We start from the raw sequence: 10,233 nt of genomic DNA on the forward strand, positions 1-10,233 counted from the left end.
CGGGGTCAAACTTTTCTATCGCCTCCAGCTCAGGGTCAGATTTCGACCCATACAGTTAGTCCCTCCGTCCGTTGGAGTCGTCTTCGGGGTGAGCTCAATCCGCGGACCCTGTATATTCAAGAATTTAGGAGAAATCTGGTCATTATGCGAGGACGGAGTCCTTATGGAGAGATGGCGGTGATGTTTTAGGAACTTTACCGAACAATTACGTCCGTTTGGAGTTGGATCATCACGTCGGTTTGGGCTACCATGAATGCCTGTTACGTGTCATTATGACGTACGATGCATCGCATCGCTTCTCGTGCCTTTTCAGCTTTTAGCGGCTCTGGGGTTTCCCGCTCAGGGCATTTGTGTCCCTATATATGAGGGAAACTCATCATTCGATTGTTACGCTTTTCGTCTTGCTTGAAGAATTTTGCAAACTTCCAACTTCTTCCACATTTCTTATTCGTGCTTTTGTCAGAAGGAGACGTATCCACCCTTTTTATTTCCTCATCATTCTTGTTCATCCAACTAGGCTAGATAAATGGCTGATTCCTCTTCTCAGACTGACAAATTCGTCGGAGCTCCGGTGCCGAAAAATGATACACCCCTTCTTGGAGAGGGGATGGAGGTGGCGGAAGACGAGAGGTTTCTGACTGTAGACGAGATACTGCCCCGTCCGGGGAAGTTATGGACCGATTTTAACAGTCCTGCTGGAGATGAACTGGAACATGTCCCCTCTACCATGGATGAAGCGGCAATTATGGCGCTCAAAGCTAAATGGGGAATCCCCAACCATATAGACATGATACCGGCGACGGGGGTGGACATCGTGCACTTGAATCGCCCGGGGTACTGCGCGTTTTATGCGTATCCTTTTGTTGTCGGGTATACGCTCCCTCTCCCTTCTCCAGTGATAGACTTCTGCCTACGAGGTGTGCCCGGCTCAGCTCTCACCGTACGCATACAAGATTTTCCTCATGCTCATCAAGTTTTCGGAGCTCGCCGGTCGAGGGATTACTTTGGGGCACATGCTTAATATTTTTGCCCCTCAATTTCTTCGGGGAACGATGATTCATATGCGGCATCGGGGTACCAAGAGTTTAGTGGTGAAGATGGATGATAAGGCTAACCGTCGCTTCTAGGAAAGTTATTTTTACGTGCGGACAGAGCACCTTGTGGCGGACCCAGTAGGATTCCGTGAGACATGGAACTTCGCCCGTAAGTTCTGTTCGTTTTGTGATTTATCTCAAGGCGATCGCCGATTGTTCTTTTTTGGTCGATTTTGCTGACTTGTTTTTACTTTTTAGCCGAGAGATTACCTCCCCCGCCAGTTGACGATATTCGTGAGTGGGTGGGCGTGGTTCTCCCTCATACAAGGGGCATTCGCGAGTGGACGTCCTTCCAAGAGAAATACGGGCGTAAACCTCTCATTGGTGAGTCGGCCTGCTCTCTTTTTCGTAAGGTACGGTCTTGTCATTATATGACAGTTTTTCTTTGCTGACAGGGAGAACGCGAAGGACGAGGGCTCCTCCTCTCGCACTCCGTCAACTGGCGCCCCCTGCCCGTCCTGCGCCGAGGGCTGCTATTCGGCCTGCATCGAGAATCTCTAACCAACTGCATCTGCGGCCGGAGCTACAAGCGCGGCGGCTACTTCTCAACCTGAGACTCCGGTCCCTACTGTCCGCTCCACGGGCGAGTCATCCCGTGATGGTAGTGGAGAGGGCCCATCAAAGAGACGATGGGTGGCCCTAGAGATAGCGCCCCTAACCGAAATATCGTTGGGGTCGACCTTGTTTAGACGACACCTGATGTCGGCGGTGATGTCGGTCCGGTCATAGACGCTACACCGGTTAGAGAGATCAACAAGCCGAAGTGGTGGGGAGACAGAGTCCCGAGGTCGCCACTACTGTCTGGAGCGACCCTTCGACATCCCGGCCGACCCACGCTTCTTCTCGGACTGAAGAGAGGGGAAAAAGCATCATGGTCGATGACTACGAGTCCCAGTCCAACCTTGATCCTAACGACGTTAGGATGTTCAAGGAGGGCTTCACCCGGACTGTGGTAATGGCGGGGGGTCCTTCTTGGATACTTGAGATCCCGTCGGACCTCAACCTTTTGCAAGACACGGTGGACTTCGTGCCGCAGTTTGATCTCTTGTGCTCGGCCGTGGAGAGTGGGGCTTTTCAAGACGTCAGCGACGTCGAACTATCACGCGGAGTGGTTGCGATGGGCCTAAGGGTGAGTTCTTTTCTGTATGGTCTCCTTTGTTCGTTGTTTATTTTTTGTTTTATTTTGGCCCTTATCGACTATCTCCCTCTCTTTGTTTTCAGTCTTACATGTTGGAGATCCAGAGTGCTCGTATGGCCGAGACTCGGACCAAGATCTTTCTGACGATGCTTGAGAAGTACAGGCGGTATCGCAATAGGTGCCGTGGATGCATGAGCGGCTCAGGGCGGGCGCTAGCACTCAATCCCTCAAGGAGGAGTTGGAAAAGCGGGACCAGGAACTGATGCAGTCCATTCGCAGATGTAGTGAGCTCGAGGAGCTACTTCGTACCAAGGACGAAGAACTCGAGTTAGGAAAAGGGGTTGCTGCTGAATGCAAGCATCTTCAGGCGAAGGTGTTGTCATTACAAGCCGAACTTGATCAGGGTGCTGCCAGAGTCGAAATTCTGAGTGCGGAATGGATGGGGAAGTTAGCCGAGCTGGAGAGAAAAGTAGCCGAATTGGAGAATGTCGAGAATGCTCGAGCGTCTACTTTTGCAAGGGTGGCGGCATTAGAGGACACTATCCGCGTTCTCCAATCTGAGCAGGAATCTGAGAGGGCAACGACCACGCTATGGGAGGTGCGGCTCGAGAAGCGCATTGGTGAGATCGACCCAGAAGTCTCTAGTCTTGGGGACCGCATCGTGGCGCTTGAGGCCGAGAGAGCGCAGTTGTTGGCCCAGGTCGAGTCTGCCCCTGCCACCGTTCCTTGCCACTTGCATGAGCTTTGGGTTCATGCCGAGGCCCAGCGCGACATCTACAAAAGTTTGTGGGAGGCGGGCAGTGTTTCCGAGGCCGCTTATGAAGAAGCACGAGCGAAGGCACGAGAGGCTCGCGTCAACTGCGGCTACGACCCTACGACACCGGAGGCCGGCAAGGATGCCGATGTTGAGGAGGATTTTCCTAAAGACAATGACGAGGAGGATGGCGCTGAGTGAAAAATTACTGCGATTCCTGTATTTCTTTTTTTTATGCTTCTCTTTTTTTTTTTCGTGCCCGTTCCGGCCGTTTGTAAGGTGCGGCTTCCAAGCATGTATATATAAATAAAGCAGTTGTTTCGCCTTTGTATGTACTTTGATTTTATTTCCCTTCCCCTTGTTTGTTATATCTTTTCGTTTTGGCGTAGACCTTTGGATTTTTATGTGACAAGTCCCTGATTTTTTATTCTGGAATCCGACCTTGACAGGATAGAGTAGGGGCTCATTGCGTGAATCCGAACGGAGCCGTTCCGAACTCACATTCGGATGAGGTTGACTTCTAGTTTGTCGATGGCCGTTGGCCGTGAGGGTGTTATTTCAAGCCAAGGCCGAAATGTTGACCCACCGGAACTCAAGCGAGATCGAAATCCTCTTTCAACGATGGCCTTTGGCCTTAGGAGTGCTATTTCGAGCTAAGGTCGAAATGTTAACCCTTTATACATTGAGCGAGGTCGAACCCTTCTTTTGATGATAGCCTTTGGCCTTAGGGCTGTTATTTCGAACTATGGTCGAGATGTTAGCCCATTACAATTCGAGCGAGATCGAATTCTTCGATTGGCGATGAACTTTGGCCGTGGGGGTGTTATTTCGAGCTGAGGTCGAAATGTTAACCCAGTACAATTCGAGCAAGGTCGAATTCTTCGATTGTCGACGGCCTTTGGCCGTAGGGGTGTTATTTCGAGCTGAGGTCGAAATGTTAACCCAGTACAATTCGACAAGGTCGAATTCTTTGATTGGCGACGGCCTTTGGCCGTAGGGGTGTTATTTCGAGCTGAGGTCGAAATGTTAACCCAGTGCGATTCGAGCGAGGTCGAATTCTTCGATTGGCGACGGCCTTTGGACATAGGGGTGTTATTTCGAGCTGAGGTCGAAATGTTAACCCAGTAAAATTCGAGCAAGGTCGAATTCTTGGATTGGTAAAGGCCTTTGGCCGTAGGGGTGTTATTTCGAGCTGAGGTCGAAATGTTAAACCATTATCTCATTGCCGTGGATTTTTGGAGCTTTACAGGTTGTCGTACTGCTTATGTATGCATCGGGGTGGTCCCGGCGCATTTGGTTTTGTTTTTATGGGAGGATGTCGGGTGTTCCTTGGGTGAGTCCCAGTTTTGCTTAGCTTCATTTGCATTGAAGAGCATTATGTGTTTCCTAGGTGAGTCCCAGTTTTGTTTAATTGCGTTTGCTTTGGAGAATACTCTGGTGGAGAGTACGAAATGTTGCTTTATTTCATTCACTGGAGAATGTTGTACATGTTCGTTTCATAGATATATTGGAGGAGCTTTCATGTATCCGGTCCTTTCACCGTTCCGCTTGGAGAAGCAGTCGGTAGGCTGAACGGTGAACCATACTTGAGTTTTGAGACGTCCTGTCCACGGCCTTGCCAAAAGGGGTATTGTCACGACCTAAAATCCACTAAGGGTCGTGGTGGCGCCGGACACCGCTGTCAGGCAAGCCAACCAAATACTTAATTAAATTCTCGTTTTAATACTTTTTGAAATCCAGGATTTTCCTTCCACTTTTCGTAAATAAAAAAAAGGTTCACTATTTCGATTCAAATTAAATAATTATCAATTCATACAGATCTTTCGAAAAACCGTCCCAGAATCCGGTGTCATAAGTGCATGAGCATCTATTGATAAGGAAAATGAAATACAACATCTGTCCGAAATACAGTGGACAGGGAATAAATATAAAAATGCTGAAAGGAACTACACTAGCTGCGGGTCGCCTCGAACAATGCAGCTCACCTAGTCCCAGAATCATCCGCGCTGCTACGCCCAGTAGGCCACTAGAGTTACTTATACCTGTGCAACAAAAATGCACAGAAGTGTAGTATGAGTACGTAATCAACGTGTACTCAGTAAGTATCCCGTCTAATCTCGAAGAAGTAGAGACGAGATGGTCAACTTTGACACTTACTAATGGTCCAATGATAATGTACTAAATGTACAAAGAAATCAGGGATTTTATATGGCAGTTCTATCTTACAAAGCCGGAAGACAGGCAAAACACCTTCAACAAATAATAAAGGATTTTAAAGGTTTACTTTTCTTTATCTTATCAATTTACATGAAGCCATGAAAGGCAATATCATCATTTAAAATTTCTCATGCATCAATATATATAAATATCATGCGCAAATCATGCCGAGGCGACGGCCCGATCCAACAGAAATAAACTGTGCACTTGCCGAGGGTCGACGGCGCGCCTATAGATGCATCTATTACCCCGCTCGCGAAATAATCTACGACGCAGTCAACATAAAATAAACACATACCCTGCTCGCGAATCGTACATGCGACGCAGGTACACAGAGAGATACATGCTCAACCAATCAAGTAAGAACTTATCAGAGAATATTTATCAAAATATATCAAATTCTCTTTTAACAAATTTAAGAAGTAAAGTTTAATCCCTTTAGAAATTCATTTACAAATTCCATGTGATTTAAGCAATTCAAGCTACCATAGGGTTTACAATAATCCAAGTATTCATGCTTTTGGGTCCTAGCTACCCGGACAATAGCATAATAGTAGCTACGCACGGACTCTCGTCACCTCGTGCGTACGTAGCCCCCACAAATAGGAGCACATAACCAATTATACTCACCTATGGGGACAATTCCCTCTTACAAGGTTAGAAAGGAGACTCACCTCGCTTCGAAGATCCATAACCGGCATTCCACACCTTTTCGAAGACTCGAATCGATGCACAAAGCTCCAACGCTAGCAAATAATAATACAAATCCATTTATATATACTAAGGTACTCATTATAATCCAATTTATAACAATTCCTAACCCCGATCGAAAGGTTGACAAAAATGCCCTGGGGCCCACGTGCCCGGAATCCGAAATTTTTCAAAGATAAAGATTGCCCATAGCCTCACGAACTCAAATATATGATTTTCTCTAAATTCCATACCCAAAATCGTGGTCAAATCTCAAGAATACTAATTTTCTAGGTTTTCCACAATTTTCCAAGTCTAAATCCATATATAAACCTTGTATATACTCAAAACTAGTAGAAATCACTTACCTCATGCTTGGTGATGAAAATGGCATTCCAAAGTTGCTCCAAAATCGGCTCCCATGGAAGAAATGAAGTGAAATGAGCCAAACTTCGATTTTTAAAGAAATCTCTCTGCCTCCAGTAGTTTCCGCATCTGATGAAATTTTTCCGCATCTGCGGTTATGATAGCAACCAGCACTTTTCTCGACACGGAAATGAGCATAACTCCCTCATACGATGTCAAAATTCGACGATTCTTTTTGCTGTGGATCCGTAATTTCGATACGGATCTAATGGTACAATAAAAACTTAATTTGGAGCTCATTTGCTTAATATGGTACCCTTTTATGTCCAAAGAAACGATGTTGAAACATCAAATAAGAGCGCGATACAACCCGAAACACACCCGAGGCCCCCGGGACCCCGACCAATCACACCAACCAGTCTCAAAACACATTACGGACTTGCTCGAGGCCTCAAATCACATCAAACAATGCTAAAATCATGAATCAACCCCCAATCCAAGCTTTATGAACTTTAGAACTTCCAACTTCTACTTTCGATGCTTAAACCTATCAAATCATGTCCGATTGACCTCAAATTTTGCACACAAGTCATATTCGACATTACGGACCTACTCCAACTTTCGGAAACGGATTCCGACCCCGATATCAAAAAGTCCACTTCCGGTCAAACTTCTCAAAACCTTCAAATTTCTATCTTTAGCCAAATGGCTCCAAGATGACCTACGGACCTCCGAATTCACTTCCGATCGCGCTCCCAACTCCAGAATCACCATACGGAGCTATTCACAATCTCGGAATCCCAAACGGACATTGATAACACTGAAATGCACTTCAAGCCAAACTTATAAAATTCCTTCTAAAATGCTAACTTCCACAATAGGCGCCAAAACGCTCCCGGGTTATCCAAAACCTGAACCGGGCATACGCCCAAGTCCGAAATCATCATACGAACCTGCTGGAACCTTCGGATCCCGATTCCGAGGTCTTTTGCTCAAAATTCCCATCCTAGTTCATTCTTTCAACTTTAGGCTCCTGAAATAGGAATTCTTTTCCCAAATCAACTCCGGATTTTCCGAAACTCAATTCCGACCGCGCGTGCAAGTCATAATGCCTGAAATGAAGCTGCTCATGACCTCAAACCGCTGAACGACGCGCTAGGACTCGAAACGACCGGTCGGGTCGTTACATTCTCTCCCACTTAAACATACGTTCGTCCTCGAACGTGCTGAGAACTGCACTAGAGTTGTCCGAAATTGCTGTTTAACTTCTCATGCACCTTTCCCTGCTACCACAGCTCAGTTGAGCACATTAGCTCGATCCATTCTGAAGATATCCTCTTTTATTCAAGCGGATACGCCTTAAAGCACAATTCCAACACCCGAAATTCTCTGCCAAGCCTGTTTCCAATATAGGATCACCATATTAATCACCATACGTTGTACCCAACACAGCGGCATAACCTTGCTGAATTCACACCTAGCATCACTTTACTCACCGGACCACAATAACCTTTATCTGACCAACTTAGTCCAAATCCCACTAATCTGATGCTTCAATTGCACCCTATGACATACACAGTTCTTACCCCAACCTTTACAATACCGCCACAACGGAAGAGATGTGCGGAAATTCATAATCAGCTGCCGAATCATCGATCCATTAGGTCTATACTCCTGACAAAATCCTTCACCTCATTCTGAACCCGATAATGGTCTTATCTCCATAATATACCTCATACAGCTGGATTGCACAGAATCCTAGATAAGGGGATCTCGTCTCATCTGATACAACTGCCCAGGCAATAAGCCACCCCAGACATTATTAATATCTCATATGATGTTACCATGTGCCAATAGGCCACCAATTCGAACACGATGCATAAGGAAAACGAACTCTGGAAGGAATTACCTAACTCCCGCACTAATACGGACTTTCCTTAGAAAAGAGGAAGCAGGACATACAAAAATAGCATATAGAAGACCATACTCAACATCACACTGTTGCGGCGCGCAACCCGATCCAAATAACATAGATCTCGCATAAGGAGATTGCACATCGAGCTAAATTTGCTCATTACAACAAATGCCGAATACCGGTCATAAGCGTGCTAAGGGCAAAATAACATCCCCGAGGGAACATATAGCGTCAAAAGCTACAAAACTCAGGCACAACTGAGGTGCGATATACAATCTGAATCTCAAGAGCCATCTTGCTCATAATACATCATTTCTACACGGATCCTCAACATATAAGCAATTTCTCAAGCCGTCTCACAATTCGCACGGCGCAACGCATCACTTCATGAAATATCTGCCCTGACTACTCCTACATAAGGAGCGCATTACTGAAATGAACACAACTGGCCTGACATAGAGCCTAAATTCACATTTAAATCCATCCGCCGACCTCAAGTCGACCCTGATCATATCAAACTAAGCTAATAACCTTTCAAAGGTCCATACTAATTTCCCTCTTCCCATAATACACAAGGACAACCATCATAACCGGAGTACAATCCGCAACTCAGAATCCGAGTGCCCTCCAGGCATCCATTCTCAATTTAACGATATCATCACAATTCTTCATTCTTGGTCTAGATCCTTAATCAATCAAGTGGCTACGTGCCACATTTATGCAATCTTCCGGTGGGACACACTTCCGCAATCTACCATAGCAATTAACTGGGTCTTACCTCCAACCCACCGATCGCACTAACGCTGAAAGGCGGTCAAGAATCATTAACCATGATACAAGCCCTCTTTACAAACCACCAATCTCAGGTGACGCTGAAGACCATGCCAACTTACTTTAAACACCAAAATTCCTTTCCTGCCCATCCAAGCTTGCGACATCTTTGTCCACACCGAACTGCAGCTTTGATTCTCATCTCAAATTCCATACTACTCGCTTCACCTGACATATCCATGAACAGTAGGACACGATTCTTCATCGAAATTCCAGAATTGCTAATAGATTAATACTTCATCACGTCAAAGCTTTTTCGCTGAACTCACTTTAGGAAAACCATAGCAGCGTGCAGGTGACTACCCATAACCGTAGAATGTGCAACATCTAAATAGTGGTCTAAGGCACCATGGCCCCTTTCGGAATTCGCTTCCACATAACAAGCCATAACATAAGAATGTTTCTGGATAATAACAATTACCGCGGCTGACAAGCCTCATACGCACCGCCACAGATCACTTGCATAACTTAATCACGCTGAAAGAGCTGATCTCTACCGCCAATATGCCAACTAAATTATGGCTAATCAATCTATCTTCTTCCAATTTATCCTTGATTGCCTTAGAAATAATTCCAACTCCATTCAATACATAGCATACTCCATCTGCACTTATTCCGAGTGACCTTGAATCACGAGACTATGCCGTCTCAAATCCCACGAATTATTCCGTACCTCCCAAATGCCACACTGCAAGCCAAAACATCACAGAACATCATGCGCCTCTTCTCATAGGCTGCTAACAAGCTTGATTCTTTACCCGTAATTATACGCTCGAAATCATTAGGCATCACACCTCATCATGTGAATTTACCATGACCGTTGTTGAGAGCCACCCGCTCTGACTTGGCCCCGGATATCATCAACTCCATGAGTCTTCCATCACATGAATACCCCTTGGCGAAGAACCCGCCAACTCATTTCCCTTGGAACCCGCATCTATACAAAGCAAAATCCTGAATCTTTCCCCAAGGCTGAACAGGGGCCAATAAGGCCAAGGATAGCCCACCTTTAATAATCCTTTTGCTCAGATTACCATTTATGGTCTTTCCCCGTAGCTGAAATAGCCCATCATTATGCTAATAACCAGAAACCTCGCAAGTAGTTGACTCTGCAACCACATCATAAGCGGTGGGACTCTCCCACTTAGCTCGAAGCCATAATTTCACCAATCTGGAACTCACCCGTCCTTTTTATCTCTTATTGACATAACCTTGCGCAATCAACCGC

The sequence above is a fragment of the Nicotiana attenuata genome, unplaced genomic scaffold (assembly GCF_001879085.1).
Source record: "Nicotiana attenuata strain UT unplaced genomic scaffold, NIATTr2, whole genome shotgun sequence".
Classification (NCBI taxonomy): Eukaryota; Viridiplantae; Streptophyta; class Magnoliopsida; order Solanales; family Solanaceae; genus Nicotiana; species Nicotiana attenuata.